Below are 17,614 nucleotides of genomic sequence, written 5' to 3' on the forward strand. Positions count from 1 at the left end.
TTGTGGGAGGTTCTGTATACTTACTTTGTACTGAAAAGCATGAGAGCTTTGGAATCCAAATTTCTAATATAGCCTTTTGGACCCAATAAATAGTGTCAGGTCTAGCAGACAATACAACCATATGCAACAAGTGAGACTTTGGAGAAACAGACAGAATCATTAGTTCTTTCATTATTTTTGACATTGATTTGTCATTAAGAAAATGTATTACAATCCAGGTTAAATTAATTTGAAACATCCATTAATGTATGTGACTGATTCATTTGTTTTTTGTTTCACCTTCTTGATATCCTAAATTTATTATATAGGAAGAGCAAATAGTTCTGAGTTTTTCTGTGATAATGAACGTTGTATTTTTGTTATATAAAAGGGTTCTAGTAATTAAAGGTGGTGGTAGCTGGGAATTGTGGATTCTGTTCACAGACCTGTCTTGGGCTTGTTTGTGTGGTCTCATTAGTTTACACACATGTACAGTGGATTTAATTTACCAATTTATCCGTCAATAATTGTGCTGGAAGTATTAATGATTCTAAAGTGCTTAGAGATCCTTGCATAGAAAGGGCTATTTCTTCTCACCTTTACTGCCACCCCACTCTCTTCCCCGTTATATCATTCATTGTCTTTCCTCATGTTATCTGTACAAATGCCTTTGACTGTCAACTTGTGTACTAATCGCCCCGCAGCTAGGGCTACTTCTATCATTCCAAACCCTTGATCAGCTTCAGACAGACATCAACCTCCATAAAATCTTTCCCTTTTTCCTCTCAAATGTGGAATTTCTCCCTGTTGTCCCCTCGAAACCACATGTGGACCTGGGATTGAGGACAGCAGTATAGTCAATCCTTTATCAGGGAGAGGTAAAAGGCCTAATGTCTCGTAGACCTTCAGGATCAAAAATGGGAGAGAGATACTCAGTACTCCAACTGGTGGTGGAGACGGGAATCACATGGCATGTGTTCTACCCCTGGAAGGTATCTAAATTTGACTCATTGTTATGCACAGAAGAGCTGTTTCAGAAATTTCTGTTTTAACTATTGTAAAAATGGATTGGCTATATTTATTTCTCCATAAGAAGCCTACATATTTGCACTTATGGCTTTACGGAAAAGAGTTTATAGAAAAGAGTCCCAGTAAACATTTCTAAATCTCTAGAATGTTTCTGAACTTGACCACTGGTGGTGATTAGGGGAAATGTGGGTACAACAAGGGTAAAGATAAGGCCCAGATAAGGTGGTATGTGTAGTCATGTGAATGTAAATAGGTAATTTTTAGTATCAGCTACTACTCCTGTTAACCAGAAGCAGCAACTCACTTTAGTGTACTTAAGAGTTGCACTTCTAAGAGACAGAGAGCAGGGGCAACCATGAGGGCAGCTTGCACTCTCAGAAATGTGAGTTATCTTTCTCTTATCCATCGCCAAACCATGACACAGTTAAATGCCATTACTCTCATAGAATATCAGGGTTGGAAGGGACCTCAGGAGGTCATCTAGTCCAACCCCCTGCTCAAAGCAGGAACAATCCCCAATTTTTGCCCCAGATCCCTAAATAGCCTGCCTCAAGGATTGAACTCACAACCCTGGGTTTAGCAGACCAGTGCTCAAACCACTGAGCTATCCTTCCCCCCGGCATGGCTTCCTTTCTACTTCGTTTATCCTTGATTTCTTGGTAGATTTCTAGGACCAGAACCTGAACTGCAATGAATCAGCATCACTCTGTTCAGGTCACTAGAGTTATCCCAAATTATACCAGTTGAGGATCAGGCCCCAAATGTATAAACATACTATATTCTGCTCTTTGCGAGTGGAAAAAATCTATATTCTATTCAATGAGCTAAGAAAACACTGTCCTCAGGCTTTATACATCCACTTGATTTTTAGGGTATTTTACGATGCAGGTTGAATTCCACTGAATAAAACTGAGTTCTTGCATAAAAGATATTTTCTTACTGCAAGATATATGGAATATCAAGGTCTGCATTTCACACCCAGCTTCTTAATGCTTCTATTTTGAGCTATATGTTGTTGCCAGTCTGTAGCTTCCCCTGTCCTCATCTTACTGCACTTCTTAGGTTTGTAAGTAACAAAGCACTGTGGTCAGGGGTGGCAATACTCCCCCTTAATCTTCTTCCACATCCCTGTAGGGCCTTGCCCTAAATTTCGGTTCTGAATAGATGCCTGCTATGCCTGACATTCTATGTCAGAATGTGAAGCATTTTATTGTGAGACTTCATTATCAAGGGGAATATCTGTGCAATGTCAGAAGTTGCAGGTGTTTCATTGTACAATCTGGAACACCTCTTTCCAATCTAAGAAACTACTGTGCTGCAAGCTCATATCTTAACAGACTTGGAGGTGGTCCAGATATGTTTGTTCATATGGCTTATACATCTGCCCACCTTGATATATTTATAGGAAAATCTTACAGTATCTTCCACAGGTTAATATGAAAAAAATGTATGGTAGCATATCAGAAAGAATGGGAAACCCAGCAGGCATCAACTACAATGGTCGTGAGACTGAGAGTTAAGGTCCTGATACAGTAAAGAATTAAAACATATCCTTATCTTGAACCTAGCTGGGACTACTTGTGCTTAAATGAAGCACGATTAAATTACTTTGCCATTCCTTAGTGCAGTTCCAGAAGGAGTGAAGAAAAGAACCCAGTAGCACCAGTGTCAGGAGAAAAGGGAAGAAAGAGGTAGATGTGTTATGCATTCAAGTAAGGGTTTTGGGTTGGTAGAAGAAGCAAGAATGGGGTTAATTTGATGGATTTATTTTGGTGTAGGGAGGATCAGAAATTTGCCTAATTGAAGACTAAGCAGATGTTAGTTTATGTATGTTGCATCATATATAAGCTTTATGAAAAGTAGAGATTGTACATGGATAGTAGCACTTTTCCAAGTTAAATATCTCACTTGTTTTAACCACTGCACAAAGGCACTATCCCACATTATTGAAATAAAATAGTTGCCAACTTTTATTTAATTACATAAAAACACATTTGAATGAGCACAAAGCAATCAGAAACATTGACTTGTGTATTTGCTGTGCTGTCTCATACTTGAAAACAACCAAATGGGCTTTTTATTAAAAATAATATGATTTACTACTGCACAGAGACCTAGTATTCTCAGTTTTAGTCCCCATCAAAGGTTCACTGCCAAGATGAATATTTAGAATATGTATTGTGAGCTGCAGCAAACTTTTTGTAAAAACTAGTGCCCATTATTGCTGGCTTCTTTTCCTTTCACATACAGCAGCATTGTGTATGCTATTGTTTGTGAAAGTTTTAAAGTGTAAATGATCTGTCTGTAGTTTTACACTAAAATTAGTTCACTCCTTTTTTTTCAAATTAGAATTAAATGATTTTGAGAACAGACTGGACTGATTAGAACTGGCATTAAAAGAACACAACCAATGCACGCAACTATGGGCCTGACTGTACCCCTCTTCAGCATGCGTGGAGAGGACTCTCCATGTGTCGATTTCCTGGAAGTGAAGCTTCAGCTCAGTCAGTTTCCCCTGTTTGCCAAATTCTGTCAAGTTCTCTGCATGTCCAGGATCCATCTGGAGGCAGTGAGTTAGTGAGCTGGCTGGAGGAGGTATTTGAGGGCTAGGGTTAGGGTTAGGCAGAATGCACATCATTTCCCCCCTTCAATGGCTGCACAGTATTCTCCAGAGAAAATTATCACAGCCTCAGGTCTCTGCAGCGCACTCCTTTGTGGGTTACTGCTACTTGAAAGCGGGTTCTGAAGTGGGGGCTTCCTATTACTGTGGTAACTCTGGAGTCATGTTGCGAAAGACCCAGGAAAGGACCCAGAGTTCCACACAGAAGCACAGGACACTGGATAGATGGATCAGTGTCCTCTGTGACTTCCCTGGATCTATGGTGTTTGTGGAACAGACCATCATTATCTTCTTTGGGGGTAGACCCTGCCCATACCTCCCAATGAATGAAAGCAGAGAACTCAGTGATAGGAACCTCTGAGTCTTATGTCCCCTAAGTGTGTAGGGGCACAGTTTTGGTCTTAAATCTTGCTTTTCTTCCTAAGAGCACTGATGGTTGGCTTATCTATAGCTAAACAAGGAATAATTAGACGGCATTGTGCTTGCACACTTTCCTTTTTTCTGATGTTCAACACTGAGCATTTTAGGGAATATGAATATGAAATGTATATTAAAATGCCTTCTATTGAATAATACTGTCATTTTAAAATTCTTTTTTGCTTATGTTGTTATTATACACTACATGCTACATATGTATTTTCTGGTCTGACCAGCAAAATCTCCTGAAGCCTTCCTTTAAGTCTTTAATTATGAACTGTAGGAGTCACCACAAAACAAACATCTAAAATATCCAGACAACCAGTCATTGGAGAACAGTCATTATCTTCAGATATTCAAGAGATCAAGTTATTTACCTAATACTGTTAGGTATTACATATTCTGGAAAGCAGCTAAGTTGTACCATGGCTTTTATTGCACACCATTTTCAAGTCCTAGCTGGCATGTGTGTAGCGTTCAGTAAAAGTGAAATTCAGTGGCCCACACTGCTTCATGCACACACAGCTAATGGAACTGTCTCCAGATGTGACCTAGAGTAATAATAGATGGTCACTATTAAAAAGTAAGCTGGGGTGTATATGATATTCACTATATAATTATAAAAATAAGAGTGTGTCTGAGTGTACACGTGAAATATACTATAAAAGACCAATAACTATTCTAATTCTTTCAACATCCCTAAATTCCATCTTGACCACTTAAAAGCTTCTAATGAAAATAATCCCAGATGCTTTATATATCTTTCTTCCAATAGTGTCTTGCTGCCTATAAGTTTGCTGTGTTCTCAATTTAGTATTCACCTTATAGTACTTATATGGTCATCAAGGCTGCTACATCATTCCTCAAGAACAGTTATTAACACATAGCAATAGAAAACATTGGAATGAAAAAGTTTATCAACCCACATGATATTGTTATAAAATATGTACAATTTGTTCAGATAAATGAATTGGGTCAAATGAGTTAAAAAAAACTTGTAAAAACAGGTAAAAACTTGCAAATAGTCTATATGAGGGGTTTTTATAGAAAAACTTGGAGATCTTCCTCATTGCTGGCAAAAGTCTATTACAGATCTTCAGATTGTACAATGTTGAGAGGTGTTGTTAATCAGATATCTGCAAAATCAAGATAGTGCACAAATAAAAAGGGTAAGTGATACTTCCCAACCTCAGAAATGCTTTCCATTAAGCAGATCTTTATATATATATATATATATATATATGTATAAATATATATATAAATGAAATAATTAAAATAAATCTCATTATTTTATTCTAATGTCATTTATTTCAAAACAAAAGAATGCCATATCACCTGATGTTTAATGAATATTTCATACTCTACCATTTATAATGACCATGTTTAATTGCTCTAATTTAAAAAGATATCTGATTGCATGCATGTAACAAAAACCATAATTGTCTTATGCAATCCACTGAATAGATTTGGAATCTTCAATAACAAAATTACATTAATAGCATATGCTATTAAATATGATTGATGGCAAAATTGGTAGCCTACTGGTTTTATATCGCACAAAGACATACGGTGCTTTTGAAGATGGTGCCGACAGTGTCAACAACATCTCAGAGAAGAAAAACAATGCAGTAGTGTTAAGGTAACATTGTATTAAAAGAAAGTGGATTTATAACTTGTGTAGTTGATGTTGCATCTTACTTTTAACAAAGATGTTTCTCTTTTTACTATCATGCTGCATTTTGGGGGGAATATGATTTTCCAATGCACTAATGTTTGAGCCTATACAGAAAAAAATATACATACATTGGAAAAACCTACAGGGAAATGAAGAACACATTTATGGCCAGATTTACAGAAAGAGTCAGCACCTAGCAGCTCCCTGGGTCTGGACACTAATACTCTTGTATTTATAACATCTAAATATCCAAATATCTAAATACACAAGAGCAAAGGCAAAACACAGGATAAGGACAAAAATCTCCATACCATTTCCCTTGCAAATGTTACTCCTCCTCCCTTTTAGCCAATTTTAAATGAAATTTGATGGCTGTAGCTCACGAAAGCTTATGCTCTAATAAATTTGTTAGTCTCTAAGGTGCCACAAGTACTCCTTTTCTTTTTAAGAATACAGACTAACACGGCTGCTACTCTGAAACCCATGAATTTTTATGTGCATGTTCCTTTAAGAATAGCTTATTTGTTTATTAGTAGCATGGTTATAATGTGAAGAGCTGTGTCTAAGACACTGTTTTTTACAGAATGCACGGTTAATATACAGTATAATTCTTCATAGACATGTATAAATTATTTCTGTCCTCCTGCTTTTTCAGCTTATGCTCCTGAATTTTTTTGGGAAAGTGTAAGAGTAGCACTTAAATTTCCATGTCATGCTGATTTACAACGTAATTTTTAAGGCTGTACATGTTATATCCATGTGCATACTCATTGGGTTCACTATGATTAAGCATCAGTGCATTCTCCCTTCAGTAATGGAGCTACAGTCATTCTTGGAACTATAGAAGCCTCATTTTGATGACCTCCCTTCTTTACCACCACTCTCATTGGTAACTGTACATAGAATTTGACTTGTAGAAAACAGTTCCTGAAACTCTGCAACTCTATAGGTGGGTCTTCTCCACAGTCCCAATCTGGCATTAATCAATCTGATCATATAGCCCCATTCTTCACACATTCAATGAAGCAAGGAATTATCACAGATTTATCACTGATTAAGAAACTTGGACTGTCAAGATGAGTAGCATGGATGGTAGATAACTTTATCCACACTCTGTGGATATATGAGGGCTAAATCGCCCCACTTCAGTGAATGAGTGTCACAGATGTCTGAAGCTGCCTAAGAACGTGTTTTCAAGAAGAGAAAGCCAGCATCTGCTTTGACATTGAGTGGCACACGATGTCAATGTTGATTTAACACCTGAAGTCACCTTCCACTATGCTAGGTCTTGCATCTGACCCAGCGGTAGGAAAAATGTAAACACCAGTTTTAAACAAGAAAGTGACATAGTTTTAGATAAAATGTTAGTGTGAAACCCTTTCAAATTTGCTGTACAGTACCTGGTCATTCTAAGCTGTTAAGCATTACTATTCAGAAGTATTAGGAGATTTTTTTAGTTACTTCCATTCTAGAATATATAAAACAATGTGGCTTGGTGTATATATCTGACACTAGGATATGTCAGTTCGCATTATACTCCATTCATATATTATGCCACATCAAGCATTTCAAAATACATAAGGTCCAATTCTTCAGTAAGCTATACACACACACCCCATTCCCTGGCTGTAAATGAGTGCAAAATTAGGCTCACTGATTGCAAGGGCTCTCTGTTACGAGTCACTTATTGTTCATGATCTCTCACCACATGTAACGTTCACAATGAACATCCAGGTCAGAATTTGTCGTCATGCTAGTTGCTATTCAGATCTTCTCAGGATAGTTAAATTCTGTGTTACAAATCTCTAATTGGGCACCCAACCATCTTATTTTCAATATGTACTACATATAATTATGAATTGTTAAATATCTGTAGTATCATAATGCAAAACAAGAGAATTAAGAATTTCTCAGTCATTTACTCATCTCTTTTGTGTGTATATGTTCTTGCAGGACCCCATTTTCAAAAGGGCCTTCACAAATGTATCTATGTGATTTGCTAGAGTATCCATTTGATAATGATAGGGGTTTTTTTTAGTTTTTTTTAGATAATGATAGGGGAATACTTAATTATTGTTTAAAACTGAGAGGTTTTTTTAATAGATGTGTTTGCAAATTTGTGGGTGCATATTCAGATGTCCTTCAAAGTTGATCCCAAATCTGCATTCTGAACACCCCCTTCCTACCCACCCCTCACAAGTCATTGAAAACACTGCAAGAAAAGTGTGATCATTCTGTGATATGACCCCAGGTCTCCATTAACGATAGATCATTTTGTATACCGTAAATACATTTGATCTTATCATAGGCATGATGGGCCAAAATCATCCCTAGTTTATTTCCATTGACTTGAGAGATTCAAGGTTGACTTGGGTCCAGTGTGGCAAGACAAGTGACGGCTTTACTACTGGAAGCCTGAGTTAGATCCTTTTTTATTAAACACTTTCATTCTGTTTAATTTTGTGTTTTGTCCTTGCTATATTAACTGTAGTTTCATAACAAAGTTCAAAAATATTTCATTGACATTGTGACACCACTCATTTTCAGAATAATTAATACATGTTCATGAGAGGTTTCAATTAATATAATAATGATTCCTGATTTTTTTTACATTTTCCTTTAGCATTGTAAAACGGCTGGTACTGATAATGTCAGACACACAGAGCCTTTACAACTTTCCTATACAGATGCAGCTGTATCTTTAATATCCTGTTAAAAGATTTGTAAAATATTTTGAAATAGAGGAATTTTTTTTTCTGGCAAGCAGGTGGAGGGACACTGCCTGCGGGACCCATTTTGCCAGCATGAAACCAGTCTCATAAATTTTTATTGAAATGAGCTCATTACTTTTAATTTTTACCGGCTCTTGACTGAGTCAAGGAGCACTTTTCAAGTTTTGAAAAGCAACCCATGACTTACTTAAACAAATATCTACATGTATGTTAGGCATCTGACTTGGCCTTTCCAAAGATGCCATTAAACAAAAAGTAATGTTGACATTTAGACTATTGTGGAACCTAATTTCTGTGTTTAATTAGGACCATTAAAGTTCAACCATATGTTTTGTCTATTGGTTGGTTAGCTACTCCCTGCTGCCACCCTCCTTCTTGCATCAAGGTATAAACTTTTTCCAAACCCTTCTGAGCACCTCATCTCTCGTTAGCATTTCTCTGAATGTAACTGATTCAGTTATCAACTTTGAGGAAATATACCTTCAGGAGGTGGCATTCATTAAATGTGCTACTTTTCTCAAAGCTATGCTGTATTAAGGATTTTTTTTCTTTTACAGTGAAGTGGTGAGAAAAAGTATTTTTATAATAGTAACTCACTGACAACATTTGAAGTGAAAATTGCCAGAGTTCTTGAATCTTTACACATTTCCGTGACTGATCATCATTTCCTTAGAATTCCAGAGACTTGTGTGAATCATGCCTACAGGGTACATATGTTAAAAGTTAACAAGAAAATACGTCCCAGAAATCAAATGTAAGATTCTAAAAGAAAGCTTTTGAAGTGCACCTACAAACAAAGTTGGATGATTAGAGCCTTGTAGGCTACAATCAAGAAATAAATTAAGAAAAACAAAAATCTAGAAAATCGGACTTAGATTAAAAAGGTGTATGGTGTTTACATATACATTTATTAGACAAAATAAAGTTTTACTAGATGTGTGTAAATCTCTCTTAGGTGCGAGGTGCTTTGAAAGTGCTTATAATCACTTATCTGTTGTAGTAATTTATCTCTTATGGTAATTTTTCCTTTTGGCATTTATATTAATACAGCTGTCATGTCCTTTTAAACAAAATTAGTACTTATAACAGTCAGGTAACCTAAAGAGTCATCAGGCATTCGTCTAAACACATTAATGAAGTGAGAGAGTCTAATTTTATATGCAGTGCAGACGGCACCAAGCATGGTGTCCTTATCACTGAGTTTCCTCCCAGCTATAAGTTCCCTTATAAATTCCTTAGCTGTAAACACCCTTATGAATTCCTTAGGTGTTCTGTGCCAATCTCTAGTTAGCATTTTAGTGGCATGTCCACTCTTAATTTGCAGTGTATTTTTTTTATAGTAGGATTCAGTTTCATAAAAAAATTATATCAAATAATTGAAATAAAAAACAATATAGCATATAAAATGTGTGTGTATATACATATGTCATATTTGATTTAGAGTATGGCTAATTTATGTAGCTGTACATGTATTATTACAGATTTGCTAGTTGACAGTTGGACCAATCTGGCGGTTCTTACTCAGGGCTATATTCTGCTGCTTTTAGTCACAATGTGTAGTACCTCATTCCACAAGTCCTGTAACTGAAATCAATACAAGTAGGGTGTTATTCACCAAGAGTAAATGGAAGAACTTTTCACTTATTTCATTCAGTCATATTCCGGATATTCTCATGGAATTCAGGGATTGACCCAAGGTAATGTGGGTGCTTGAATTGCATAGGTTTAGTCCTCCCAGATTTTTTTGAACAAACATGGCAGAAATGCTTGAAGCATGTTTTTCTCTCTGGTGGTAATGAAGGAAGGAAAATAAGTTCTTAAAGCTCAAGGGTTTTTTAATATTGGTTAGAGTTTCTAGATTAGAAGGACCAAATTGTGATTTCCTTCCTCTTGTTGAGTAGTACCTGCCTCTCTCAATGGTCCCACTGACTTCCGAGAGAGTACTCAAAAAATTAATATTTGTCAATACAGTTTGGGGATCAGAATCAGGACCAAAGTTGGTAAGATGCTAACGTGTATATGTAAAAGATCACACATGTCATGAGGTATCACAACAGAGATATTATGATTCTCTCCCCACAAGTAAAATTGACCTGGGATCTGGAAGAGGTATGAATTCCTAGTATGAATTCAGTGGATCTACAAAATGCTACATCTTCAGTAGAACATCAGTAGAACATCTGGAGCCTCATATATCCCAAATATATTTTAAACCTTTTTATAGTAAAGTGAGCTGTGGTCTGCTGGCATACCGCCTTGATCTGTAATCTTGAAAGATTTTATCACCTTTGTGGTAAAAATTACTATATAAATACTAGAGGTTACTAATAAAAATAATATTTAATACTAGATGTCAGCCACTTACTTCCCATAGAAAATGACCATTTCTGGAAGAAACACAGAAGAAATCACATTGTTTCTGACTGTTGTTACATCCATAGCCTTGCAGGGTTTGTTTGGCATTGGGGTTCAGTTTGTAGGAGTGGGAGCAGTGAAGCCAACTTTTCAAGATGTACTTGGTAGTAGGGTGATCAGACAGCAAATGTGAAAAATCAGGATGGGGTGGGGGATAATAGGAGCCTATATTAGAAAAAGACCCAAAAATTGGTACTGTCCCTATAAAATTGGGACATCTGGTCCCCCTACTTGGTAGTTTAAGTTCAGACTTCCACAAGCACAAGTGTTTGTAAAATGCCGGCTTAGAAATAGTTGTTTTCAATGTTATCGCAGCCTTGTTTGGACCCAGGATATTAGAGAGACAAAGTGGGTGAAGTGATCTCTTGTATTGGACCAACTTCTGTGGGTGAAAGAGACAAGCTTTCAATCTTGTACCTGAAGAAGAGCTCTGTGTAAGCTCAAAAGCTTCTCTCTCTCACACCAACAAAAGAGATTACCTCACCCACCTTGTTTCTGCTTAGAAATACCACTAGCTGAACACTTTAAGAATCTCAAGTGTTTTTAAGACAAACCACAGAATCGGCACCCTGAACGTTGATTATTACCAAACTATAGATATGGTGAAGCATATAAGATTCATTGTGAAATTTCTCTTTAAGTTTCATGAAGTTAGAGTACTAAAACAGTCCCTCACATAGGAAAGGACTTGAAAATATAGAATCTGTTGAATATTGGATTAAGAATTGTCATCTTTAATAAAAGACAATAATTGGTCAAAATTTTCATAGTGACATGATGTCTCAAGTTTTGAATTCCCAAATGGTGACTCCTTGAAGGTGCTTGATTTACAAAAGAGGGTGTTCATTCCTTTCTGTAATTCTGGGACTTCGGACAAACTTGATACAATTCCCCTAGTTTGGCACTCTATTCCAGGATAAAAGTGACTTTATTGTGGAATAATTACTCTAAGTAGTAATAATTATTCTGCTATAGCTGTGATGGTCTATTTCCTTGTGGACACAGGCCCTTAAAGACCTACATTGTTTCTGTTTTTAAAAAGCAACGAAAACCTGTTGGCAAATGATGAAGTTTTAATGGTGACCAGTGATTTCTTTTAAAAGATACTATCTAGTTTTACATTACTCAAAGGTAACCTGGCTGTGGACTATATTACAGATCTGATACCTTTACTATTATGAGTAGTCCCAATGAAGTCAACTGGGCTACTCTGTAAATAACTGCTTGCCAATGTGAGTAAGGAGTTTGTCTCACCATGTACAAGTTGAGAATGTATGGATGTCTTACTTTCCAACACAGGCAGTTCTGGATGTGACACTGAAGAGGTAATTAAGTTGAGTATATGTGACAGTCTCCATATGGTCTTCATGTTTAGGCCAAAACTGCAAAAACATTTTTGAATCAGTTCAGTTCATTGCCAGCTTGTTTGGTTTGTAGAAAGAATGAATTACATAATCTTCTATCCTGTTTTTAATATTCTCATGACAAGAAGCATCTGTAGCTTGCTTGCTACTATGCATTGTTAAACTTGGTTAGGTGTCATGGGAATAGTAATTGCTGCTAAAATGTTGGATCATATTTTAAAGCCAATGGAAATCTCCAGCTTTTTATTTCTGGCCATGTGTAGCCAACTGCTGAATTAAATTAAGAACAGAGGATCAGATTCTGTGTGTGTGTGTGTCTATATAAAAGGTATGGATGTTTACCTGAAATATTCCCAACTTTATTTTATTGTAAATAGAAGAATAGGGACAGGAGGAGTGAATGATTATTTATAGGATTACATTACATTTCACAAAGGCATTGGTATGCTCTGAAGAATTCATAATGCTGTTAAAATATTTGGTAAAACCTCTTTTTAGCCATGTTTTCAAATGGACTGAATTTATAATCATCCACTTCAATAGAGTTAGATCCTGATTGTGCCCAATTATTTCTGTAACTGCTTCCATTGCAACTTTAAATGTAAGATCGGTGCAAAGATAATAGAATATAATTTAAAGGAACAGTTCCTCTTATTTCAATTCACTTAATATGTAGCCCATCTAGATAAATGTTCCCAGCAAAGGTGACTAGCAGAAACTAATATGGTTTAAAAAAATTATTAGGCTTTTTCAAAGCCAAACCTAATCTGTGGAATAAAATAAAATTATCTATCAAACTTTGTGCAAAAATATAAAACATTTATCTGTGATATAAGGTAATACAGCATTAACTAGATATAGTAAAATTAATTTTATATCTTGTTGCCAGACGCTGCTGTAATAGTGTTTATGTAGGGAATAACAACACTTCAAGTGTACAGTCATAAAGATCTACAGTGCGCACTTCTGTGGTAGAGAAGGCACAGAGCGTTTTGGTCCTTTGCTTAACAATGTACCCAAGGCATGTATGTACAACTTTTCGGACACACACCCTGTTGGGTGTTTTTCCTTAAATAAACACTGTAGTATAGCGTCACCTGGCAGCACCAGTGTAGTTAAGGGCCTACTCCAGTCATGTTTCTATTATAAAACTCTTTTTAACAAGTATTTAACTGAACTGTTTTTATTTACACTAGGCTGAAACTTGGCAAATAAGTTTTCAGACTTTATACATTTTTTTTATAAACAAGTAAATCTGAAGAGTCATTGTTCAGATTCAGAGCACTAAAAAAAATCCCATTTTCTGGCTTCAGAATGTTTTCTAAATCATGCTCTTAAGAAAAGAATGGTTTTTTTTAAGCAAAAATGTATACAGTATACAGATGTGGACAGGTACCTTCTGCAGTTAGAAAAAAGACCCAAGGGCCAGATCCTCAGCTAGTATAAATCACAATTAAGGGAGCTATGTAGATCTTTACCAGCTAAGACTCTGTCCCCTAGTGATTTATATCTCAATTTCTAAAAGCACCAAAATGCTGTACTGTGTTCATAAATCTGGGAAAACAGCTATATTTGTTTTGTTTATATTTATAAAAACATGCACCATTTACAACAATATAAATATTAAGGACACGATTGAATTTCAGATGGTGTAAATCGGGGTAGCTCTACTGAAGTCAGTGAATCTACACTAGGTGAAAATCTGGTTCCAAGTGCCTAATCTAAAGACTGTTAAAGTCAGTGGAAAGATTCTCATTGGTTTCAGTGGGCTTTGGATAATGCCCTATTTAATCTGAAATGTTTTACAGCAAACTGCCAACAAATGGCTGTACATAATGCATTAAAGCTGGGCTATCACTTTAACCCCAGTGAGCACAGGCTGTCATGCCATGTCCTCAAAAGTGACCCACCTAATTCTTTAGGTAAGTAAACTTTCTGTAGTTTCTGTAGGCAAGTGGGGCACCAGTAGCATAGATTCTTTGAGGGCTGGGGCTCTGCATCCTTTTTATACTTTGTAGAGGCTCTGCAATTCCCTTTGGAAGTAGATTGTTGGCAGGCCATCCTTTATATAAAATAAAATATGGAATACGTGGTGTGGTATGAAAGCTTATATCAGTCTGAACTTTGTAATGGGTATATTATTCTCAAGTGACTAAGCCATGAGTCATCCCAAACAATTGCTCATCATGCCATTGCCATCAGGCATTCTGCATATGTCACAGATGTTAGAGAAAAGCTATTTTGGGAATGTTTTAGTGAGTTTTTATAAAATTTATTAGCACTATTTTTCATATCCCTCTGTAAAACCAGCTGCCTTAGTTTCCACAAGTCAAAGTATATTATGCACAGTGGGAGCCATAAAGAACCTCTAAATGTTGTGTGAAAGAACTTCTTAATACTCAACCATGTCATAGCTTTAAAGTCTGATTATCTGAAAGCCTTGCAGGTCTAGAAGCTGGGAATCTCTCCTTTACAATGGTATAAAACTCCCTTATATATCTCTACAGGAGTAAGAGTACAAGATAGCGAACTTTAAAGTCATGACAGTTTTAAACATAAAAAAACTGTAAATGGTACACAGGTGAATCTAGCCTCTGCTGGTCTTTGGGTAAGTGTTTTGGGGAAAGGGATGGGGGTTGGAGTTGGTAGCATATAGGAAATTCTATTTTAATTCCATTTTTTGGAGGAAAAAAGTAAATGTTTCTGTGACCCAGAAAGAGTTAAGCATCCTGCTGGATAAATGACTCAACTTCAACCCTTAAAAACATATGGGTAGATGATGTTTGTGATTTTGTGTATTTACATATATGTTGGTAAAGGTCAACAATGCTTAGGAAATGGGTCCACTTCAAAGTCCCCATGAGTGCCTATTGTTCGTATAAGGACTCCGAGGTGTCAAAGAAGGCCTGAAACTGTATAAAAATGGCTTGGGGCCTGATCCTGTCATCTCAGATCCGCTTGAGGCTTCATGCAGGGGAAGCCTAAGCCATAAGGCTGAGATCCCAGTCCTGACTGGACCGTCCTGAATATAAACATTGGACTATAACCTATTAACTGTTTCTGAAAGAACTGTTTGCATCTACAAAGCTCACCCTCTCTACTATGAATCTAAATCTCAAGATTGTACTCATATCTGTATGTACATCGATCTTTTAACCAATTCTCTGTTCTTTTTAAATACATTTTAGTTTAGTTAATAAGAATTGTCTGTAAGCATGTATTTGGGTAAGATCTGGAATATTTATTAACCTGGGAGGTAATGTGTCCGATCATTTGGGATTGGTAGAATTTTTTTATATGATGAATAAGATTTTCAGTAATCCTCATCCTATTTGAATTGGGTGTCTAGGTGGAGGCCTGAGGCTGGGTTACTCTAAGGGAACTGTATTGTTGGCTTATGGGTAACCAGTGAGGTATTATAGAAGCTGTTTTGTGCTGGTTTGGTAAATCTAAGTATTGGACTATTCACCAGCTTTGGGGATTGTCTACCACATTCTTTGCTGGTCACGCTAATTGAGTGACCTCAGTTGACTCCCCTGGAACTCTAGTCACAGTTTCTATGACAACTTTTTCTCTGCCTGTCTCTATTCAACGGTTTGATATTTCAAGTTGTTCAGTGTATTGGAATGTTAGAATAGTTCCAGAGGAGATGAATCAGTGGGCGGGGTGGCAATCCTCAGAGGTACATGATAAATTCTCATATGGCTATAGATATGAAGACTGGGTATCTTTCTCAGAGATGTGCTACAGTTCAGATTGTGGGCCTGATGAATAAATTACTGTGTGAGGTTCTTTGGGCTCTGTTATGTAGGAGGTCAGATTTAAACAATCATCATACTCTTCTTATCTTAAAATGTATGAATATCTCCACAGGTGATGAAAGAGCACATGCCTCCATCCCATTAGCAGACTACAGTGTATGCCCCTCACTCCTCTACTTTACCCTAATGCTGGGAGGTCACTTATCTCCCTGCCCTCCAAGCAAAGCATCTGAAATCTTGTGCTAGCACACAGATGCTATAGAAATGTGGACTTGACCAATAAATAGAGCTTTGTACCACCTGAAAAGGGAGATTCCTGGATTTAAAATAGGATATACAACACTTTCTTCAGCCCCTAAGAAGTCCCATGTTCTAAGACTTTTGCATCATGACATGGAGGAACATCCTACACTTCCTTGCAGTCTAGGCCCTCATGATCAGTTCTGAATAATAGATACATTTGACAAAAATCAAATTTTTTCACCGGCAATTGATAAAGAAACATAGGGCCGAATTCTTTTAATGCATTATTTTTTTTTTGCAAATTATTCCCACAAGTCTAGTAGTAACTCCATTTCTTTAGTTCATATGGCTTAATAGCTTGAGGATCTGACCCCAGGACTAGCTAATTTGTACAATAAAGTCTTGCTGATAGATTTTTCCATATGTTTCCGGGCTTTCACCACTAAACTAAGAGAGAGAGAACAAATAAATCAATGTTAGGTTTTATTGGGTGAAATGCTGGCCCTACTGAAGTCAATGGCAAAACTCCCAGCGGGGCCTGGATTTCACCCTATGTATTTGGCTCAGATAACTTATCATATATTCTTGAGTCCTTTAGTAGCTCAAAATGTTATGGCTCAGGTCCTGAATAAAAATGCTAATTAGCTATAATCATCTCAAAATTATTTTTGTATTTTGTCCAAACTTTGTCTTACAAGATGCAAATGCCAATAAAAATAATTGATGTTACACTGGTCCCCTGTGTTATTTAGAGTAGCCTGAAAGTTGTTCTAATTTGCATGGGCTACCGGTAGCCTAAAGGGACTGTTATGGCATCCAGAGATCACTGGGCTCATTACATCAACTCTGCACCACCCGAGGATCCTCATGCCACTGGAGAGGTCCTAGTATGGTTGATAATCTGGCTGTAGGCTGCCCTGTCAAATCTGAGAATTATGGCTCGTGCACCAAAGGAGTGAGATCAGAATCAAGCCTCATACTACGTCTATAGGGGAAAATGTTTGAGATGCTAACTTCAGAATCATTCAGGGAGTAGGATGTTTGAGAGTGACTAGTTTTCTACAGCAAATAGCTCAGTGGAATATCCTTAAATAAGTATTCAACCCCCTTTTTTTTTAAAAAAAAGTATTTTCGAATACCTTGGTGGAAAAAACATCAAGTAGAGAAAGGAGGACAGTGTGGGTTAATGTCACCTAGGAAGTTCAAACATTAAAGCACCATCAAAAGTGTATCAGCATACATTCAGTGGTGTTTCAAACTGAATTTCTGTCTATACAGTTTAAATGAATTGGGATAGCAATCAAACTAAAACCAAAACAAAAAAATCAAAGTAATTTTGGCCCACACTCCCATTGCAAATGTCAAGAAAAAGCAAAACT

At 36.7% G+C, this 17,614-nt stretch overlaps 1 long non-coding RNA gene across 3 annotated transcripts in view; it reads left to right on the plus strand.

The window, feature by feature from the left end:
• Window positions 1–17,614, plus strand: part of LOC119841303 — a 338,866-nt gene that overhangs the window by 205,286 nt on the left and 115,966 nt on the right. The window contains exon 4 of one of the 3 annotated variants that reach the window (XR_006275068.1): window positions 3,358–4,199. The exons of the other annotated variants lie outside the window; for them this stretch is intronic. This is a non-coding gene — a long non-coding RNA (uncharacterized LOC119841303). Of the gene's footprint in view, window positions 1–3,357; window positions 4,200–17,614 lie in introns of those variants that run through there. 3 annotated transcript variants of the gene reach the window in all.

The sequence above is a fragment of the Dermochelys coriacea genome, chromosome 12, assembly GCF_009764565.3.
Source record: "Dermochelys coriacea isolate rDerCor1 chromosome 12, rDerCor1.pri.v4, whole genome shotgun sequence".
NCBI lineage: Eukaryota > Metazoa > Chordata > Testudines > Dermochelyidae > Dermochelys > Dermochelys coriacea.